This window comes from Apis mellifera, linkage group LG6 (assembly GCF_003254395.2).
Source record: "Apis mellifera strain DH4 linkage group LG6, Amel_HAv3.1, whole genome shotgun sequence".
Taxonomy (NCBI): Eukaryota; Metazoa; Arthropoda; class Insecta; order Hymenoptera; family Apidae; genus Apis; species Apis mellifera.
In genome coordinates, this window is record NC_037643.1 from 10754866 (window position 1) to 10778645 (window position 23780).

General features: G+C 36.4%; 1 protein-coding gene across 3 annotated transcripts in view; it reads left to right on the forward strand.

The window, feature by feature from the left end:
* Positions 1-23780, forward strand: part of LOC411158 (leucine-rich repeat-containing protein 24) — a 287583-nt gene that overhangs the window by 194076 nt on the left and 69727 nt on the right. For all 3 annotated transcript variants that reach the window (XM_026441373.1, XM_026441372.1, XM_026441374.1), the window contains one exon: positions 21282-21428. The gene's annotated coding sequence lies outside the window, so the exon portion shown is untranslated. The remainder of the gene's footprint in view (positions 1-21281; positions 21429-23780) is intronic.

Consider the following 23780-nt stretch of genomic DNA (forward strand, 5'->3'; position numbering starts at 1 on the left):
ATTTCGTTCGGTGATTTAAGGATCTCGATAAAAGGTTTAAGAAAAAAACGAGGAAACGGCGATTTACATTCATAGTGGCAATGGCCTGGCTCGTTAGCGACGAACAACCATCGCTGTTTAAGCAACGAACGAGAGGGGAAATTTTATAAATTTTGTTACAGAAGCGATCGTTTTTTTTTCTTCTTTTTTTCTTTAGATTTAGATTTTTCAAAATAAGGCGATATTTAAAGAAATGTAATTCAAAAACGATGATCGGGGAAACTTGTTCTAACGACAAAAAAAGTTTGAATGAAATAAAGAATGTTTCCAGCCCACACTCATCACAGGCAATAATTTGCATCTAATCTTGAAGTTGAACTCGAGGAACGAAAGAGAAGCAAGAAACACAATCGAGGAAGCTATGATCGAAACCTCAATGTGCAACTTTCTCTACATTGCTCAACATCCATTTATCCATTACTCCATGTACGGGTAGAGAGATTATATATATATATCCATGAACAAGATCCGAGGGTTGTAACCTCTTCTTCGGATTGATTGACCGCACGTGTCGTTAATTTATGTCAATGACCATTCTGAATGAACACAAAAGAATGAGCCATTATCTACAACATTTAGTTATTAAAGTTTCGATAGTTCTCTTCACGTTCGAATTTATTTCATTTCCTGCGAATGATTCATCCATGTTGTCACGGATTTTAAATATAAAATTATATAATTCGAATCGAACGAAATGTCGTGTAGAACGTTCTTTTTTTTTTTTTTTGCTTTCGTTTTGCAATTATTTATATGGATCCCATTCTGAATAAGCATAAAAGAATGAGCCATTATCTATAACATTTAATTAACTAAAACCTCGATAGTTCTCTTCACGAATTTATTTCATTTCCTGCGAATGATTCATCCAAGTTGCCACGGATTTTAAATATAAAATTATATAATTCGAATCGAACGAAATGTCGTGTAGAACGTTCTTTTTTTTTTTTGTTTTGCAATTATTTATATGGATTATTCGATATCCGCGGCAAGTATCGAACAATGGTTAAGACAGACTGGAAAATATTGCGCGAATCAAGTTGCAAGCTTTGAAGATTCTTTATCCAACGTTTGGATTTAGCCAAGAAATCTCTCTGGTGCCTTTGAGCGAAAGGGATTGCCAGGATTCGGGATAATCTGGAAATCTTTCTGTAAGTGTATAACGTTAAAATGAAATTGCGAGCTCGTATGTGGGAGGGAGAGGAGGGGGGGGGGGGGAGAAGAAATATTACGACGGGAGGAAAAATATTGATTCGTTAGATATCCGGTAAAATCGGATTTGGAAACGGCCCCCATGAATTCATCTTCCTTTTCGAGGAACAATTCTATATACGAATACGAATCGAGATAAAACTAGTATTGGACAACAAATTTTCATGTTCTCTTTGTAGAATGGAATGGGGAAGAAAGGGGGGGGGGAATACAATCGACCACGGGATAAACGCCCTTTGTATGTATAATGGTATATCAAAAAACGCAGAATGAGATTTTTGGGCTTTGAGAGAGATTTTTTTTCTTTTTTTTAGAAAATGCAATTTAAATATTTGGATGGATTGTATCGAGCATATTATTAGATTGATCGAAAAGAGAGATTAGATTTTTCTTTTCGCGTAATAATTATTTTGATTAAAAATACGATATTTGCTTTATTATTAATGATCATCGTCGATCTCGATCTCTAGCAATTTATTTTAAATTTTTCTTATGACTTTCTTTTTAAATTAATCTAAAGAAATTTTTTTGTAAAAGGGATCTATTTTTAACCAATCTATTAGATAAATAAATCTCGAGAATGAGTTTAAATTCCATCGTGGAAAAGATTAAATATTATTATTAAAATATCGTAGAAGATGAATAAAAACGTTAATTAAATATTTTTTGCAATTTCTTCGAAAAAAAAAACGATATAAAATTTTAAAGTTTATCATAGATATTTAATAAAATTTATTTTTTCTTTTTTTTTTTTTTTCTTATTTTGATTTATCTGACTTAATTTAGAAGCTCGATCTCAATTTACATGCCAAAGATAAACTCTTAAAAGCCGCGATAAACGGTTTAGAACAAGACTTCAAGTATTTCAGGCTGTACGAGATCGATATGCTTTAACGTATCACAATCTTTCAAGCTTTATAAAATATTTTATGAATAAAATATTATATAGTTAATTTTTATTGCCTTCAAAAATTTAAATTTTCTTCTTTCCAAGTTATCGTGAAAATAATCTGTTATAATCTTACAGATTTCTTTAAACAAATTAATTATTAAAAATTAAGATTTTCCATAATTTCATTATCCATTCATTTTATAATTGTACAATATCCACGTGCCTTATATTATCCTCCATTTCTCACTTCTTTATTTTCTATTTTTTTCCTAAATCGCTCCATCCAATTCGAATAATTTTCATCCTCGATAAAACTCCATTTATCGGAATTAAATTTTAATAAATTAGCTCGATTAACCGAATTCTTTCTTATCGATCGACTCCATTTACACTTAGCTTAAATCTAGCTTAATATAAATAAATCTTTAGGAGAATAATTTTCAACCTTCCGAACAAAATTTTATTCATTTCAATTCAATAAATCAATCATTTCGATAAATTTACAACAACAAACTATCCGATGATACACGATCTTCCACTTCCTCAAACTCAAATCCAAGATCTATCCGTCATTCGACTTGGAAAAAAAAAAGAAAAAAGAAAAAATCTCACCGTCGCTTTCACTCCACTCGCTCGAATTCCCCATCTCCCCTTTTCATCGTAAACCAACTCCCCTAATCCGAACCCTTTACCGCGCGGCCAACCCGCGGGGGGATTGCCTCGATGGACTCTCGTGGAAAAAATGCGTGAGCAACGTGACACGGGTGACCACGGATATCGATTCGATCTCGGTTCGACTAAATGCCTTTGGGAGAAGGCGAGATGGGAGGGGAGGGGGGAGAGTTCTGAACGATGGGGCCACGGTTAATTAATAAGCGCGCACCGGGACGGAACTAATTGCCTATCGTGTGTAACGGAGTCGTTGACAGGCTCGATAAGTCATTGTCATCGTCGCGACCGTAAGGCGTGGGCGGCTCATTGAAAGAAGATCAACGCTGTGCCGGTCATCGTTCCATCGTCGGGGATAATTCGTTTCTGAAGCCGGTTATTAAGCTCAATTGTCCAGGATTAATTAGATTAATCAGTTGTTCACGTTCCTGTATGCGTTTCATCGCGTGAAGAGTTTCAGATATTATTTGATAAATTTCTTTAAGAGTTCGAATCCGTTGGTAGATTATTCTTCTAGTTGAGCAATCGATACTTCTTTGAAGAATGGAAAAATTACCTGAAATATCATTATACTTATCAACTAGATTATGAACTTTTATGAAATAAATTTATGTGATTGGAAAGTTAGAGTTTTAGGAAAATATTTTATTTACTGTTATCAACGTTAAGCATTGTACCAATAATTCATACGTTCTTGTATTATTTAAAAGAAGCATATTCGGTAGATGATTTAAAAAGAATTTCCCTTTTTGGTATTGAAATCGGTCCATGTGTTGCCGCCGCTTGCTCGCAAATCGTGATTCTTTTTGCAGCGAGAAAATTTTTACCTCCATTTGTATTCCAAGAATTATTCAAACGCGGTTACGTTATACGAAAACCGTTGAACGGAACCGTTAAGCATTCGTAATTCTTATTTCTTTCTCGTTCTTCATTCTTGATCGAGAAAGAAAAGGGGATCTTTAACGCGTTTCTTTTATCGCGTCGAGAATTTCACTTGGTCGCAATCTTAGTCGACGACATCCTCTGTAAAAAATCTACACGATGCTGATTCTTTTTCTCTCCCCTAAAAAATGAACCGTTGGATTCTTTGACACATTAAATTTATTCGAGGAAAATTCTTGGAAAGGAAAGTTGATGAGCAAATTACAGAACAAGGATTCACGAATGATCGATTATCCGTTGCTAATTTTTAAAGATATCAATGCGATGGATAAAAATGAAGATTCGTTTTTAACTTTACTCTCATTCGAACAAATAACAATTATTATCTCAATTTCAAGGAATAAAACTTTCATTATCACAAATTTTTCAAATTTCTCGCCTTTTTTTTTAGACATAATCATAAAACTAACTTCGAAATCATCTGTCACTGATCTACTGATCGAATATTACGTATTCGTGGCTCGTTCTCGAGAGTTAGTTACCCTCATCTATCCCATCGTTCCCCAAAAGGCGAACTTTAAAGGTGTTGGATGGAAATAGCGGCGAGACCGGTAACCGATCGCTTCGAAGCATCCACCCAGTCCGTAGAACCGTAATTATACCGGCTTGATCGAGTAACAAGTTGGAGCTGACACAGTGGAAGCGGAAGATTCGATTCGCCCCTTCGAATCGCTTCTCTCTCCCTCTCTTTCTCTCCCTCTCTCTCCTTCTCTTTCTCTCAGGCGCGCGAAAACTTGTGCAAAGGCAAAGGAGCCCCCAGGTTAGGATGCTTTATAAGAGTCATCAGGGTATCAGCATTCACTCGGGGAACCGCCATATTAAGCGACCGGCATGGCGCATACTTTCACACAATTGATTCGTTCCACGGTCTCCGTTCTTCTATATAAACCGTGAAATCGAACAGTGCCCTCGGCTGAAAGAACAATGGGAGAACTCTCTTTCTGCGATTTCTCTTCTCTTCTCTCTCTCTCTCTTATTTTCCTCTTTAATTCTCTCTTCCTTCTCTTTTCCTTCTGTTAGAGGTTTTTCCTCTTTTTCGTTCTCCTCTTCCTTTCTTTCTTTCTTTTTTACTCGTTCGTTCTAACCTGTTCTCGCCTTTGTACCAAACATTTGCCAGGTTTGGTTTTCTTTTCTTCTAATCTCGCGCGCGTCAATGCTGACGGTCGCTTTGAACTTTTCCAATTTTCACGCGATGAGATTCAGAGCGGGAACAGAGCAGGAATTTCCGGGTCTAATATACGGGAGATACGTAGCTTATCAGGGATTTGTTCGGATATCATTAAAACATCGAGAGTGAAAACGCGTTGTCTTACGAATTATGTTAGTTTTCTTCATCATTTAATTATGGAGAAGTGATATAAAGAAATTTAAGATGAGGAAAGTGTATGAATCATTCTAATTTATGTAAATATTATTTATTTGTGTTATGAACGTGTTAAATTAACATCGTGTAACGGATTGGATGAGATTCACAATGAAATTGATTATACACGTGTTGATGAATGAAAAAAGTACGACGATAATAATTTACGCTAATATTATGCACGCTAATTTTGTATTCGTTACACATCTTCTTTTTTATATGCTAATGCAATATATCGTAAAATTTATAACTCAGAATATGTATATCTTAGGAAGAGGTTAACTCGTGCCAACAATTTCATTTATGTGAAACGAAATTTAGTTTGCAAGTTTCAATCATAATTAACCCGTATAATTAATATTTGTATATTCATATAGTGTAGAACAACTTGTAATGAAAACACGGGAAAAAATAATAATTACGCGTAAATCGTGTATAAAATTTTACTCCATGATATTTCATTACCATATGTAACCTTGCTTATGTTTCTTAATTCATTTCTGACATTTCTCTAATTATCGAAAAGTATAATCGAATTATTGTACGATAATTTGAACTCGATCATAATTTCATAAAGCCTCAATACATTGAATTTAATTTATCCTGTAACATAATACATAATCTACTATAATTCTACCAGAAAAGAAAGAAAAAAGAAATATCTAATCAATCCCCTGATCCTTGTGACGGTCTTATAAATAAATTATTTGGGGGCCGCGTTTACACGAATGCATAATTAACAAATCGAGCATGGAATTTGAATAATTTAAGCAGTTTGCCAGAATTTCAAACAAAACTCGCTCTGTCACGCATACGAATTTAGCGAAGCAATAATTGGATCGGGAGATGATTTGTTAATCGAATAGAAACGCGTCGCGTGGAAAGCGACAAAAGCGAGTCGGTTAATGCTTTCACAGTGATTCGAGATCATCGCAATAACACACTCGCATAAACAACTCGCGCGTTTATCGTCCCCCACGAATCGAATTCAATTTTTCGAAACGAGAAGAAATCGCCACGTATCATTAACAGACAACGTGTTACGTAAAATTCTTCGTTGTCCACGGACATTGTTTCGACCGACATCCAGCGATATTATTATTCGGATAACAACAAACGCGGCTAATTACACAACCACGCGAGCCGAGCTAATCGCGCACGTCCGCAACACGACTTTTATTAACGATCATCTATTATTTTTTCCCCCCTCTCCCCTTTTGTTTCGAAACGTGTCACGAACAATCGTTACTTTCATTATCGATCCTACTTTATGCGGAAAGAAAAGGGTATGCAACGGGTTTCAACGTCAGTGTCGAAGCCGAGCTGTCAGTTCGCGGTAATTAACGTGTTTATTTTCCCGATTGATCGAGAGGGGAAATGAGAAAGCTTTGGAAAAACGAATGGAGAAATAGATTTGCTCCGTACAATACTGTCAATAAGAATAATAAGGTGGGATGATGTGTATGTACTTTTTCTAATGATAATAATAATCGTAAATTAAAAATTTAATCTTCGAACTGGGATGTCAAGATGATTCTATAATTGATATATTTTTATAATTGGGACGAAATATCCTTTTCAAATAATATTTTATATCGTAACGCTGAGAAAAAAGTGGTACGAGGAAAAGTATAGTGGAAAATTCCAAGTATTCGTCGTCAATACTTCTCCGTACAATACTGTCAATAAGAATAATAAGGTGGGATGATGTGTATATATTCTTTCTAATGATAATAATAATCGTAAATTAAAAATTTAATCTTCGAACTGGGATGTCAAGATGATTCTATAATTGGTATATTTCTATAATTGGGACGAAATATCTTTTTCAAATAATATTTTATAATGTAATGCTGAGAAAAAAGTGGTACGAGGAAAAGTATAGTGGAAAATTCCAAGTATTCGTGTCATTCAACGAGACTTAACCTGTGTCTCCTTCCACGTATTATCAAATTATTCTTACAATATCGCTATTTCGATGAAATTAGATTAAATATACACGACGCGAGAATAAAAAAAAAAGAAAAAAGAAAAGAAAAGATTGTACGAAAAAGCGTGGTTCGCGTGTTACATCCGGCGGCTCTTTTTCACGATGCGGTTGCATCGCGCGATAAAATAAACCGACTATTAACTACGCGCCATTTTATTACGCCCAGTCATCTATCATTTCTCGTGTAAAAAAAAAAGGAGAGAAAAAAAAAAGAAGCAAGGGCATAAAGTCAGAAGCTTTGTACGTCCACGAGTTTTCGTCGTATCTCTCTTCTTTAATGGTTATTATTCTTAACTTCCGGCCAGTTTTTTAAAATATGGAGTTGAAACTTTCCGGGATGAAAGTCCTTAGTTCATTCAACGTGTCCAGATTTCTCGAGTCTTTCAATAAGTCTCGACGTAGAAACAAGTTCTTGCGGGATCGTTGCTTGTTGATCGTCGATAACGATCGAGCATAAAATTCGCCTGCGATGATGTAATTGAAGAATTCTAAGAATATCTAAACAAACTTGACTTCAGGTTAGATCCATTAGGTTAGATAATGCCGTGACTAGTAAGAAAGAATTTCTGGTATTGTTTGTTGGTCGATCGTAAGACCGGTTTAAAGGATATAATTTCAATGGTATATTCATAAATTTAAATGAGCTTAAATAAAAACTTGATAGAGTCAAATGCTAATTTATATGCATTATAATTTATATTATGTTTGCTAATTGCAATAATTACACTTCGCTTAAATTATCCCTTGAATTTTGAAATAAAAATACGGATAAACGAATCCTGGCTAATCCCAACTAATAAATTCAATTTTCTACCGTTGAAATCCAAACTTATCTGAATCACAGAAATTTCAAATTCAACATTTGAACGATAAGACATCGGGATCCAAATCTATTTCTTATACGTAACTCAATTTAGGCCTAATCTAGCAAAGCTTGGCCTAACTGGAGACCAATCCAAACTCGGCTCGGACCTAATTTCAGTTTAACACAGATCCAAACCAAACCCAACTCTAACTTATTTCAAACCCAATTTCAACCTAATCTAACCCCAAGTCAAACCTAACTCCAAATCCAATCCAAACACACGCACACGTGGAAAACCAACAACAGTACAACTTGTTGATCCTGTCTATTCACGTGTGAAGTAAGATTAAGATTGTAATTAGTGAACTCGTACGAGGGACGATACGTTTAATTTGACAAAATTATGCTTACGATTCGCGTATCGATATAATAATCGCTCACAATAAATTGTTATTATTCAATTTGATGTTTATACCGATGGAACGAATCTCTAATTAGATTCTATCTTTCTTTCGTTCGCAGAAAAAAAAAAAAAATAAATAAATTTGCACTCGATAAGATTTTCGCATCGAGGGTGAAATCCGATGAAAATTTAATTTCTCAACGTCCCGTTCTCTGCGGTTAACCTTGCACGATATTCACGGGCGGCGACCAACGTGGCGCGTAAGCCACGAGAATGAATAGGTTTATACATGGCTGCATACTCTCTGATTGAGTCGATTCCTCGTAGCCCAACCGTAGTGGCGGCGCTCGCGTTCGCAAACATACGAGACGTATACAATTAGGCCAGCCCAATTATCGTGCATTCCATTCTACGGTCAATCGTGGCCGAGTTCGAGGCAATCGCCACGCTGTTCCTTCATAATCAACGAAACTCGGACTTCCCTTAGTTGTCTTCGTTATTCCCTAATCGCCCTACCGACACATACGCAAGTGTCTCACTCGAAGAAGAATATTTCAGAAATTGATTTGAGGTTGAGGTTCGTTTGAAACGATTATATAAATTTGTAATTTATCGTTGTGTTTCTAAATTTCACGCGAAATTTCACCACCCTAAATTATTATTTACTGGAATTAGGTCATATATAGGAAACGTTTCATAGTAAGTGAAGAATATTTTAGAAACTGATTTCGATATCGTATTAGAATGATAGTAATGATTATGAACGAAATATTTCTCATTATACGAAATTTCACATTCATTTTAAATTATATTTATTACTGGAATTAGGTCATATATATACGAAACGTTTCATAGTAAGTGAAGAATATTTCAGAAATTGATTTCGATATTTCGATATCGTATTAGAACAAAGTAGTAACGATTAAAATTCCCATTTATTATCACATCCAATAAACGAACGTGTTTTTATAAAGCGCAATTATCGAATCGATTGAACGGGGCCAAGACGAGGGATTAAAGCGTTATAAATAAATCGAGCTTTAACATTCGTTCAGGTCTCTCCCTCTCCCCGAAAACGTTGTCCAAACGGAGTCCATTATCCGGCTTTGCGGGGGATTTGGAAACATTTTCGACAACGCGGTCGTCGTTAACCTCACCCCCTCCCCCCCGGCTATGCGATGTTATTAATACAACACCTTTATGTTTCGCGGATCACTATGCGAAATATAATATAAAGGACGCGTATGCGTTTACGTGTGTTTAATTCCGTACGTACGTTCCAGCTATCGTTTGCATCAATACCCAGATATACCCCGGCCATAATTTAATAACGGTAATCGCAGTTTGCCATGTACGATTAATTCCGCTAAAATGGCGCCGGCTATCTCTCGGCGCGCAATAATCATCGGAATCACGATTAGGGGTGGTTACCAGGGCTTATACGGACGATTACGCGCAACTTATTATTACGTGTAATAAAATGCGTCGCGTTTTCGCGTGCTCGACGTCTCCCAAGGGGGAGAGGGAGGCTGCACCCCTTGGACGCTTGCGCCTTTGAAAACCATCGTCGATCGATTATGTCGTTTTTCACCCTCCATACTCTCCTTGAAAGTGGGTCGATTTTGGTCGTTCGAACGAGTTTTCGATCGATGGGAATGAGATATTTTTTTCGGGTTTACCTTGCAATGTTTCCTCTCGAAACACGTTACATTTACATATGGTTCGTGGGAGTTAATTGTTTTCTTTCTTTTAGCATTAAATGGATCGAAATTGAGGAAGAACAAGAATTAATCGTGTCTCTGGTTTTAATAAATTTTTGGAAAAGGAGTTGAGTTGTTTGTTGTTCATCGTTATTCACGGAAGAAGCGTTAATTGGATTGGAGATTCTTGTCAGTTCGTTGCATGCGTTGTTTCTGATACTGCATCGATTCGAGGAATACGAATGGTACTTGTAGATTCGTGTAAAATTTATCTGTGTAATTAATAACGCGAACAACAACTGCGAAAAGTCAAGGAATGTAACGATAACACGATGTAATGTGTTATTTGTTTCTTTTTTTTTTTTTTTTTATAAAGCGTTTCGTGTTAACCGATTATAGTCGAGCGGAGTATCGCAGTGAATAAATACGAATTTTAATTGCGATTGTGTTTCGCTTAACAGAAATGAACGTGTAAGCTGTAATTACTTGGAAAATCGAAGCGATTGGAATTTATATTCTTTAAATAGGATCGTTTCATCACGAACACGCGCGATCGTGTTTCTCGATTAATCTAGTTAAAGTGCGACAAACGCACGCGATTCCATCCCATGCTTATTTTCCATTTGTCAATTATGAAACGATTAAATTTAATCTGTGGAAGATGCAATAAAATTTAAGCATACAATTATCGATGCGATGCAAATGCATCGTAACGATTTATAGCGAAAGTGGCAAATTCGTCAATTAACGTATTTTTTTTTATCAGTTCAATTAATCAAATAAAAGAAAAAATTACCCTCTCTATGAAATATTAACATATTAATTGCCGCTAATTACGCTCCTTCACGATTAAAACGAACATAAATAATTATTCTACTTGCATCTAAGGGGAAAGGAAAATTTTTTATATTTCATTCAATTAATAAAAAGAGATATTAATTATAATTATACGTAAGAAATATCATGCAAAATATGAAGATACTTGAAATTCTTTTCAAATTCTTTTTCTGTTTTAGAATTTCAATAAAATTGAAATTACTTATAATCCTATCTAATCTTAAATAATTCTATTTATCTTCTTTTTCTTTTGGAAAAATCTCGGGATCCCAGAAAGAATCGCAATTCAAATCAGAATCGATAAACACAGGGAAACACGGGGGAACGTTCCATCACATCCGTACGAAGCAACTACAAACGCGCGTGACTTCTCATCTACCTATAAACTTGATCCAATAATTCACAAAGTTCCACCCCCTGGCAGCTCCCCTCAAAAATATCTGTATTCCCTGTATCCCAACCTCGTAAACTTAATCCTCGAGAAGTCTCCTCGACAAAGATATCGTAAGGAAGTCACGTAACGTCAATCTAGCCAGTAATTTTATCATTCGACCGCCCTATTTCGTGGCCCTCCAATCCTTTACATTATTCATCGAACATATACTTACATATACACGCTGGTACATATGTATTCTATATCGAACTTCGATTCTATCCACATAGAAGAGCGCTCCAGATAGAAGAGTCATCCAGAAATTTAAGGACTGATTCTTCTTCATCTGTCATAACATATATATATACAATATTTTTATTCATTATGCAATTATACAAGCTCGTAATTATTTTCTTCTTTTATTTATGTAGAACTCTATGTATAAATACGTATAAATACATGATGGTTTATTGTTTATTTATAATTAACCGATTTAAAAAAAGGGATACGAATAAAAAATATTAAAATTTCTCCAAAAGTGGATGTGCAATGTATTTGTTAAATAAGCTGGGTTTTAATATATATTTATACGTATATTAGTACGTATAATATACTATGTGATCGATTACAACTCGATCCAGAATCACTCGTTTCACCCGTTTCATCGATTTACTTCAATATATCTTCGAGCGTCTATCAGTATATACAACTCGATTTACGACAGATCCCGAGGACTAGTCAGAATTTCATTTCAAGGAGTCGCGTCGGCCGTCCTCTGGGAGTCGTGGAAGAGCAGACAGACAGAGAGAGAGAGAATATGTGCGCCTCGCATCTGCGTGTGGGCCGACTTTTCGGCAAATTTAAAGGACCTCGCCCCTTCGTTCTGACAAATTTTCCGCTTCTGCGGGGCGATCATAAAAAATGATTTAGGGAGAGGAGGGGAGGCTCGAGCAGCCGCGCCTGGAAACGTGATAAAAATATTTTACGCACGCAAGTGGAGGATCCGTAGGGAGGGTCGGCCACCCCCCGCCGAACCATGCCCCTTTATCTATCGGACATCCACCGATCCGATTTCCGCGCGAACGCTAAACTTTCCATGCATCAATCGAGATTAATGTCCTGGCCAAGCGACGCTATCCGTCTTCCGGTAGCGCGAGGGACACCCACGGCGTCTTTTACATAATGTCTTGTTCCTCGAGCGACGCAAGATTTCGCAGAAATCCTCCCCCTCTCCTTTGAAATATTGCTTTCCTTCTTGAACGCCGCCATCTTACGGTGACGTGGATCATATTCCACGGTGAGGAATGATGGGATGGCTGTACGAATACCTGCTTTCTTTCGTGCGTATATATTTTTCTTTTCCGGATTAACCATGTTCACCACGAGGAATCGATAAACCTGAGAATTCGAAGAATCTCTATTCCGTAATATTCGGTTGAAATTGAAAAGTTTCCCTTCAATATTAAATTCTTTATATACATATATATATCTGATAATGTAAAGAGAAGCTTAAAAATTAGGTTTAGAACTAAATTCTCGGTTCAGAATTGAAGCTTAAGATCAAGAACGATTGGTTGGAATCGAAAATAACACAAGTAACCGCAAATTTGAAGATATATAAGAACATAGGTTCGCTCAATAACTCATAGAAATTTGTAATCACGTCGTACGTTACAGCGTTATATACCCCAAGTTTAAACCTTGCGCAAGTTCTCTCTCCTTACTCGCGAACAACGTAACGTGATAATCTACCGATTCCACCTTCCTATCTTCCTATGTCTTCCTCCCTATCTCACGTACGCGATGCCACGACTAACTCCTCGAACCCTCGCTTATCCGTCCACGCAACTTACGACGCTCTCCTCTCTTCCTCCTTTCCCCTTCAGCAACAAGTAAAATCCTCCATAAAATCCCTCGCGCCTTATTTCACACCGGCACCACCCCATCGCTTTAATCCGATATCTTTATCCGGACACGATCTACCTTTCGCTCGAAACCGTTTCGCTCGATTCACCGTTTAAAATTCACTCGTTCCATCGTTCCCTTCGCGTTCCATTCGGCCTTAAAGGGTCGTGGCTCGATACTCGAGCAAACCACGACGAGTGGAATCGTGGCACGCGAGCCTCGTGACGACACATTGCGGGTGTGCGCAAGATGCGGGCACGCGGTGCGTGGATATGGAATGGATTGATGGGGAGGAGAGGATATGGTGGGGGGATGTATCGAGTTTGAAAGTGGAATCTGTCAAAGGTGATAATAATTGAAAATAATTTCGGATCGATTCGTGCGTTTTGGGGGAAGGGGAAGGTTTCATTGTTGTCCATCCACGAAATTTTATATTTTAAAAATAGGAATCATTTTTGTTTTTTATAAAACGAATTTTTCTCCTCGATGGAGATAAAATTGTACATTCGGGGATATGTTATATTTAATAATGCGATGTTCTTGATATTCGCGTTTAATTTTAATAGTTAAAATAGATGGTTTTAGATTGTAGGATGGTCGAAATAATTGTTGAATATAAATTGTTATCAATCGTGCGATTATTTAAAAAGTATATTATTTAATTGGGATATTTAAATTGTTTTAATTTTATTGAATATTTTTATAATTATTGATATCGAATTCTCCGGTCTGTGAATTTTGTGTTAAATAATTATTTCCATCATTCAAGAGTTATCTGTCAGAGTTAAACGTGTTAAAATTCCAAACAAAAGAATAAATAAATAAATAACTTCTCTTCTAAAGTAATAAAAATAATGAAAATATTACAAAACTTAAACTCATTTTTTTAATAAGAATTGACAGAAAAAACATTTTTATTTCTCGAGAATTAAAATTCCATAAAATTTAATAATCATTTATTCAACAACTTTCCATAAAAACTACGCAATTTTTGAGCGTTCACGTATTAATAATTAAAATTCCATAAAAACCAATTGTTGTTTCGCTCGACAAACCCCCTCCTCCTCCGCGATTTTTTTTCCCCCCATCAAAACACGAATACGAACTATCCCAGCCACTTGTATTAAGCAATCGAGCGTGTATATCGCGTTACACCGAGATAAGCCGTTATACAGTCCGCTTCCGTGATGCGTTCCCTGTCATGCCTAACACGAGGTCGCTGCCGAGGGCATTTATTAGGGGTGAAAAAGGGAAACAGGATTCCCCGATCCATCGGGCCGTGTATCTCCTCGAGAGTGGAGCGTTGAATCCGGCGTTATGTCGCTATCACCAGCCGAGAAATATCTCGTAGTTATATAGTCGCGGATAAGAAAACGGAACGTTTCGTATGAAAGAATTACTAGATAAGCGTAAGAATGGGGCGGCCCGAATCAGCCTGCCTTCCTCCCCCGACCAGATATAAACGCTTGGAATTCTTTGTTGCATAGCGGCAGTTTTAGCGGCGTCAGATAACCCATAGTAAATTCCGCTTCTTTGCCGCCCCTAAACACGCGCCTCTGGAATTTATTCGGCCTCGTTCCGTACCGTTTTAACCCCCACGTCTTGTGTGTCAGCCAACTTAATTCGAACGAGAGTATTCTAAAGAGAGTAATTTATCTTACGCGCGTGTATTTATTTTGTCAATTTTTGAACTTTGGGGATTCGTTCGTGTCGTTTGAGCAGAGCAAATTTATTGCTCGTTAATTTTTTATCTATTTATTTTTTAAATAAATGTCACAAAAGCAATTTTACGCTTATAAATTTTATAAATTTTTAGCTTCGATACGTTAAACTCGCGATTAGATTAACTTTAAATTATTATTCGGTGTTGCGGTATCGTAACATCATTTTAACTTTCATTGTCGAAATTTCTTCCTTTCTTTCTTTCTTTCTTTTATCGAGTATATCATTTTGATAATTCCTGGGACGAAGATAAAGTTTCTCGTGAAATATTCGCGGAGCGATGTAACAAACGACTCAATGATTCATCAAGTCGAAATCGAATAGGTATTCAGAGGTCGCGTGGATCCCAAAAACGATTAAAAATCGCTCGTTTATTCGATTTTGAATTATTGAGTATGATCGGTACGGGAAAAATTTGGCCCATTGATTGCGGAAAAATTCTCGAAACGCGTTGATAAATAGCCCAAGATGTTGCCCTCTTCTGTTTGCTTTCCGGATCGGAAATCATCGTATTATTATTGACGATTATTATTGATTTATAGAGAAATAAATGTCTTTGAATTATTGCACGGTTTAATCTCACGGTTTAAACGATGTTCCGGCTCACTTCGTACGTTGGGAAGATAAAACGCTAGGGGATTGTAAATTCATCGGGTACGATTCACGGGAAGTAACACGTTATGAGCTAGGAAACGATTTATCGTTCGGCGTGACCGCGTGGGTATGATGAATCCAAGGTGTGGAACAAGGTGTAAGTATATTCAATAATATATTACTCGATCATTCGTAAAGAAATATTTCACAATTACCTTTAACGTATCGTTTTTTACCGCGAGAACGAACATTTTCGATAAATAGAATTGTCAAAAAAGAAGATGAAAGGTGACGATGGTGAAATCGTTGGAAAAGAAAAAAAAAAAAATTGGAAATTTTCCAGATACTTGCACTTTCGCACACCGATAGAAAGTTCTTGATTTAACAAAGAGGAATTATTCTTAATTACTCGTCGATTCGTTCTTGAATGAACGAGACAACAGATGAAAAATAAAAGTTTATTCGGGTTAACGAGAATTCGCGGGATACGATCAATCGTTGGAAAAGTTTCTACACCGTGGGATGAGGAACACTTTTATAACTCGGTGAAGCTGAATCAATAAGATCGATCATTTAATTTCGATTTTTCGATAAATCGATTTTTGTCCATTGTTCTTACTATTTCTTCACGTTTGCATTCGCAAACTTCTTCTCGTCGCATTTCTGCGATCGTATTATTGCTTTAATCCTCGAATTATTCGAATCATTTTCAATTGAAATTATTTTCATGGAAAATTTATCCGTTTAAAAAAATGTATTAATTAATAAATTTATGCTATATCATTTGTGTAAATTATTTTTTATCTGGAAGAATGGAATTTTATCTAAATCGAAAAGGATATTTAATACCTCTTTTCATATCGAAAATTCAATTTGCATTGAAGACATATTTTAGACACAAGATACGGATCTCAGTTTGATATATTCCGCCCGATGAACCGAAATTTGGCGCGGCTGCAATTTTATGATTTCCAGGATCAGCGTTTTACAATTAACGACCGAGAACGTGCTTCACCTTTCAACGTTGCCCCTCTTAACGATCCAAGTTCGTTAATTCACACTGTTTGTGACATAATCTGGATTCAACGAATACAAGAGAAATCTAATTAACAAAATTGTAATATATCTTGCAAACACGAACAGCGAACAAAAATTATTTTTCAATTTTTCTCACAAACTTTTATTCTATTCTTCATATTATCTCATCGCGTTATCGAATTTCAAAACTTTATCCCCAACGAATTTTCATTTACAACGTTCTACAACCGTAGCCGTCTATAAAACTTAGATAATTTCATTTTCAGCAAGTTTAACTTTTGCCTAGTCACTTTCGAAAAAAAAAAGAATTAAGGAACATGAAAAATCGAATGAACTCGGTTTTACTACCGAGAAACTTTCTCTAAAAATGATACGATCGAGTTAAACACTCTCGCGATAAACCTATATTCGATAATCTCACAGCCACAACCGACAAATTTGCACCTCTCCGTGTTGCTTCTTACGGTTGTGGTTCAATAGCTTCTCGATGCTCGATACCGGCCTTCCAGATAACAAATGGCCGTGAACCTCGTCGTCCCAGGTTATATCTTACTTCACGGTGGATGGAAGACAAAGCGTTTGATTATCGTTCCTCCTCCTATTATTAACTGATCCTTTCAAGAAAGATTTTTCTTTTAAAAGTTAATGCGATAATAATAATACAAAGACTGTAATTTGAAAAAAAGAAAGTGTGTTCAAAGATTTTTAGTGTCCCGTTTTAATTCTGGTAAATAAAATAATTTTTGTAAAAATCAATTTTGTAAAAATTGAGAATGGAGACGAATTGTTGGAGATGGGAACAAGTAAAATATTAGCAAGATCGTGAAAAATTTCATTGTCGAGAAATTGTAGCGCGTAGTAAAAATGAACGAAAAACGGGGGAGAGGAAAGTTCAAAGAAGTTTAAACAAGTTTCATTCGAAATTAACTAGCTTTAGCCACTAATTATAATGGTTCTCGTAACGTGGCGCCCCTCGAACTTTTTGATTCTCTCGAGTCCCTTATATCTTGTATTTATCAAACTTTTCGATATAAAAAAAAAAATTGCAAATTATCGCAAGATCGTTCAATATTGAAAATAATCGTTTAACATTGATAATTCCATTGATACACATTTAATTAACGATTCGATTAATTGAAACATTTATAATATTTTCTTACGCTTATAAAGTTCACACTCAACCAACTCGTAAACACACACTTTTCTCAATCATTCCCCTAATCTCGATATATTGTCACGTACGAAAGGATAAAAGAAAGGATCCCCCTTTTGCGGATCATTGGCACAGCCGCAATCCAGACTAATTTACCAGGGAACGGGTTCTCATCCGACCGTTGTGGACCCTTATGAATCGTCGATTGTCTCGGTCTACAGTTCCCATTGTGTCCATGCCTCCACACGCACACTGTATCGGTGTGCAAGTATGGAAAAAAAGAGTAAGATGCCTTCTCTTTTAGGCTAGAAGAAAGAAAGAAAGAAAGAAAGAAAGAAAGAAAGGAAGAAAGGGGGGAGAAAGAGGTGGTCGCGTAAAAAGGTGTCGAGGGATGAGAGTGGTACCGCTTCGAGAAAGGGTTGTGTACTCCAAAGAATGCGATACATAACTTACGAGCACACGGTTGCATCTACGGTTCCCCCCCTCCACAGTCACCACAGACGCAGGCTTCTGCCTTTGTGTGCGCGTCGTCACCTTCGCGACGTCAATGAACCACCCCTTTTAAACCTCGCCCCCTGTATATGCCTCGCCCGCGTTTAGATAACAACCGTGCCACGCTTATACACGTCCCTTAAGTACGGTTTCGCGTATACAGTAAGTACAGCTCCATCTAACCTTACCCTCGTCGCCCCTCGTCGTTGTCATCAAGTACGCTGAATTTCGACCATAGCCGACCGTATTCTCGCGCGCGTGGAGAGGAGTGTTCCGAGTCGGGTGATAATGCGGCGAAAATGAGACGAGAAAGAGGAAATATTTTTTTTTCCAGAAAGAATCAAAGATTTTGAAATTTTGAAACGAAAACGTGAAAGTGAAAAAGAATAAATTCGTCGTTGGATTATTATTTTTGCTTATTATATTTACTTTTATTTAATCTCGATCTACTTGGAAGAGAAATATCTCGTATTCTACGTATTTTTGTGGATTGTAGATTCAATCCTTGTACATGGATTGTATTCCTTTGCTCTAAAACTGGGGACCAGTTTCTTGTTCCGCGGCCATCGATGCATTTCGACAATTCTTTCTCCCGTATATACGTACACCATTTGGCTATGGAAGCCGCGAGCGAATTGAAAAGACTATGGAGAGGAAGAAGGGAGAGAGAGAAAGGGAGGAATGCGCCATTCACTTAAGGGGTTATACGACGATCTCGCTCGTACGTTTCGGCGAACGTGCGGTGAGATTTGAATGTCCGTTCTTCGAGGAATCGTACTTACGCGCAGATATAACGTAGTAGGTGATGACCGCATTTTTTTCATGAATATTTTAAAGTTGTTTCTCGATGGGGAAAAAATTTAACGTTAAATTTAGAATTTTTCGAAAGAAATAACCTTGTAAAATTATTCGTAAGTATTTATATAATTATCGCGATGGTTTCGTGGTGAATTACATTCATTCTTGAGCTTCGATGGGGAAAAAATTTAGAATTTTTCGAAAGAAATTATCATTCGTAAGTATTTATATAATTATCGCGGTGGTTTCGTGGTGAATTACATTCATTCTCGAGCTTCGATGGGGAAAAAATTTAGAATTTTTCGAAAGAAATGTAAAATTATCATTCGTAAGTATTTATATAATTATCACGGTGGTTTCGTGGTGAATTACATTCAGAAAATTCGCACCGTGAGAGTAGAATAATGTCCGATTGATTCGTGCATTTTTTCCCTCCCCTCCTTCTTCCGCTGACAGAGCTGATCGACTACCTTTCCATTCATTCATCCAGGCCAATGATAAACCATCGTAAATCAATCTTCTTTTTATCGTCAGCTTTCGTTCATTTTCCTCCATGTATCGATTTACTCGGCAGCCGGCCTGCCCGATTGACCCCATATTCTCTTTTGTTACGTCTATCTGCCGTGCTCTTTGTGCACCGTGACTATTTCAACATTGGTCGGCTGCCATGCTCGCGCGACAGCTAATAACTTGCAGTTGCTGCCGCCAGTTTTTTGCAACTGACAGTTCCAAATTTGTCAAAAACTTCTTTGTCCCTCCGTTACATTTTTATGATTGCCTATTATTCCTTGTAACGGGAGGAAAAAAAAAAAAAAAAACAACTGATAAGTCTGCAATTTGATTAGTCACATAACGTATTTATCACACATTCGTGATACGTATGATTGAATTTATACGATGAAAAATTGGCTGGAAAATGACAATGGCGATATTTATAAATATTTCTTGTCTTGAAAAATTTTTTTCAATAATAAAAATAAATTAATTCGAAATCCAGTTGCATTGCGTTTCAACAGGTGGTGAAGAAATAATAATCCAAATTAAAAGTTTAACAAATTATGCAAATAAGTTTGAATATTAGAAATTGTATATACATAAGGCTTTCAAATTAGGATATTAAAAAATTCAGCGGAATTATAATTTCCTTTTTAAATTTTTATTTTCGATCATCATTAAAAAGGAGGGGGAAGATTAAATCACTTTAACCTCCATTCCACAATCTTCGTGCATGCATTATAACTACGAGGAAGACAAATATCAATTGTTCACAATTTCCCCGAAAAACCCGAAAAACCTGGCAACTGATGAACAATTTCACGGTTGGGCTGTAAATAAAGCGTTCCTGTTCCGCGCGTACCTTAAATCCAAATTAAAAGAGGTCCCCGCGGCTCGTTTCGCGGTCAGGCGCGAAACTTTTTAATCATGCACGACCACGGCCCCCGGCAAGTTTGGTCCAAGTCGCGGGAAATTAGTTCGGGCTGATTAAAGCGGGACGCGTTACAGGGCGCAATTAAAAGTGACGTGAAAAATGTATAGCCTGCGTTAATTATCGTTCGGTGACGCGTGGCCGTAGTATCAGGAATTTAATAATGCGATTCGCGACAGGTCGATGTTACCTGACATTATATACACGGTGACTCGTGGGATTTTGCGCTCAATGGGGAGAAAAATTCGAGATGTGAAAAGTTTTATTCTAAAATTCTATTCTATCGTCGTGGAATAGAGTATGGATTTTAATAAGTTTGATTAAACGTTTACGAAAAACCTTTGATCTCGATGATTTTTTTTTTTTTTTTAACGGTTTCAAGATCATCAGATTGGACAGTGTTGCGAGTTGATCCTTGTTCATTAAAAAATTATTAATCTAATCCAGTCCAAGTTCGATAAATATCGCTTCGAATCGAAATTAAATCAAAATTCTGTTTTTAACCGATTTTTTTAATTGGATTCGAGCTGATTCTCTTAATCCGGCCAGCCGCATCCGCCTGTCCCTACCAATAAACTTGATTAAAATTAACCTGACCCGACCTGATCTGAAAATCGTTTAAAAAAAAAAAAGTTTTTGTTAATAATTTTTTAACGAACAACGGCCGCCAGAAATAAAATCTTCGCGACACACTTGATCAGAGTGACTTTGATGTATTAAAAAAAATCTAAGAATAAATAATTATCGCAACCAATTTTTAACCAACGTATCGTATTTTTAAAATTGAAGCTCGAAAGTTTCTTTTTTTTTTCAAATTCAAAAATTACGATTTTTGCCATCCTCTTGTACTCAACCGTATCGATCACGTCGTAAAACACTCGGCGCTGAACGGGCTGATTTAATAAAGAGCCATCCGTCTTTGGTGTTTCAGTGCCACGCGTACACGGGGATTGTCGGTATTCACGTCGTCGAGGAATCTTCGAGCCGGCGATCAGGAGCGACACATTGATGCGACGGCGATCGATCCGTGGACCAAGTGACGAGGCACCGACGCGCCGCCAAGGAAATCTCCACAGACGTGAGTAGATCTGTTACAGTAGATTTTTTGAATTAGAAATGTATGTATAATTAATAACAGAACAGGTATCTCTTTTTTTTTTTCGAATTTTGAAAGGAGAGGAGTGAATTTATGTAAATTTATATACGCTCACTTGTTAAATATTGAATATTAAATATTTTGAAGTTAGTTTATTTTAGTTTTATAAAAATTGAATATGAGATGCAAGAATTAACGCGTAATCAACGTAAAATTATTTTTTTTAATATAAATTTGACGAAGCATCTCCTTTTCTCTCGCAATATAATTTCTCGATTAGCGATTTCGATAATTCGAATCATCCGTGAGAATTAACTGCGAAAAATTAATTCAAAAAATTCAAATTCTTAAATAAATCTTCAAAAAGTCTATTTAATACGAATTAATATCCCTTTAAATTTACTCCCTCGTGTTTAATTCAAATATTTTCATTGTATAGGAATTTGAAAGAGACGTTACTCGCGCTTGGATAACTTTACAAAACATTCGTCACAGTAATTATTACTCAAGCTTGAGATCCTTGAGATTGATAATAATTCGATCTCTTTAAATATTCCCCTTCGAATTATTATTTAATCGATATTGAATCAGGCTTAAGAGGGTAGCGAATGAATAGCCGCCGTTTTCAACAATAATCCATTCCGGTTACGTAGCGTAGATTTAAATTTCAATCTCGAAAAGTTGAATCGAGCGAGAATCGGTTACGATGGTTATCGATTCGCTGAAAGTATCGTTTCCCCGGATATAACCCTTCATATAATTCTCCACTTTCTTGCAATTCCTCCATTCGTTACACGGCTCCATTTCGCCGGTGTGAACGTCGCGATGGCCACGGAACACGGTTATGAATCCGAATGCGAGCGCGAACGAGAACTGCGCGCAGCGGTGCACCGCAGCTTGCCCAGTAATTTCGTGCCACGTGTGTTCCCCGTATGCGGTAATGTAATCAACTCTTAACAACAACAACCCTGTTTCTTTTCCCATTCCCTCGTATCGTATACATTTCTGAAAAGAGATATATTTTTCGAACTGAATATCCCAGACATTTCTTACGTTTAAGGAATAATCTCCATTTAAATTTTGCCGAATATCTCGATGAAAGTTATTACTCCAATTCCTTTTCATCAATGATACAATTCTACTTTAAAAAAGGCACCAAATTAATTTTTTTTTAAATCTCACAATTACATCTCGTTAAAAAGATTTAAAGTATTAAGGAATACGATAACATTTAAGGAATAATCTCCATTTAAATTTTTCCGAATATCTCGATGAAAGTTATTACTCCAATTCCTTTTCATCAATGATACAATTCTACTTTAAAAAAGGCACCAAATTAATTTTTTTTTAAATCTCACAATTACATCTCGTTAAAAAGATTTAAGGAATTAAGGAATACAATAACATTTAAGGAATAATCTCCATTTAAATTTTGCCGAATATCTCGATGAAAGTTATTATTCCAATTCCTTTTCATCAATGATACAATTCTACTTTTAAAAAGGCACCAAATTAATTTTTTTTTAAATCTCACAATTACATCTCGTTTGAAAAGATTTAAAGAATTAAGGAATACGATAACATTTAAGGAATAATCTCAATTTAAATTTTGCCGAATATCTCGATGAAAGTTATTACTCCAATTCCTTTTTATCATTGATACAATTCTACTTTAAAAGGCACCAAATTAATTTTTTTTTAAATCTCACAATTACATCTCGTTAAAAAGATTTAAGGAATTAAGGAATACAATAACATTTAAGGAATAATCTCCATTTAAATTTTGCCGAATATCTCGATGAAAGTTATTACTCCAATTCCTTTTCATCAATGATACAATTCTACTTTAAAAAAGGCACCAAAATAATTTTTTTTTAATTAAATCTCACAATTACATCTCGTTTGAAAAAATTTCCATTTATCGAAACACGAAGCGAAATTTCGAAACACTTTCAGCCGTTCAACTTCAAACGAAAACTTGGTTCTCTCGAAAAGAAATCGGTGAATGAGGATTATCAGACGGCTCTCTCTCTCTCTCTCAACGAGCTGAAAAGCTAATCGAGACGATATACATATGCGGCAGTGATTGCGTGTCGCGCGACACTGGTGACTCGCGGAGAGACACGACGGCCCACGCGCGCCGTTTATTCTCCCGTTATGTTGATTACAATCCGGCCGCGTGTGTATCGGTCACATATGACCGATAACGCATCTGTCTCGCATGCCTGAGGCCGCCACGTGCGCGCGCCAAACCCATTTATTCAATTCCGATCGCGTAAATTTTCGCCCGCGCGGAGAGACTCGTACTCTCGTCGAATATTCTCTCGTCGATTT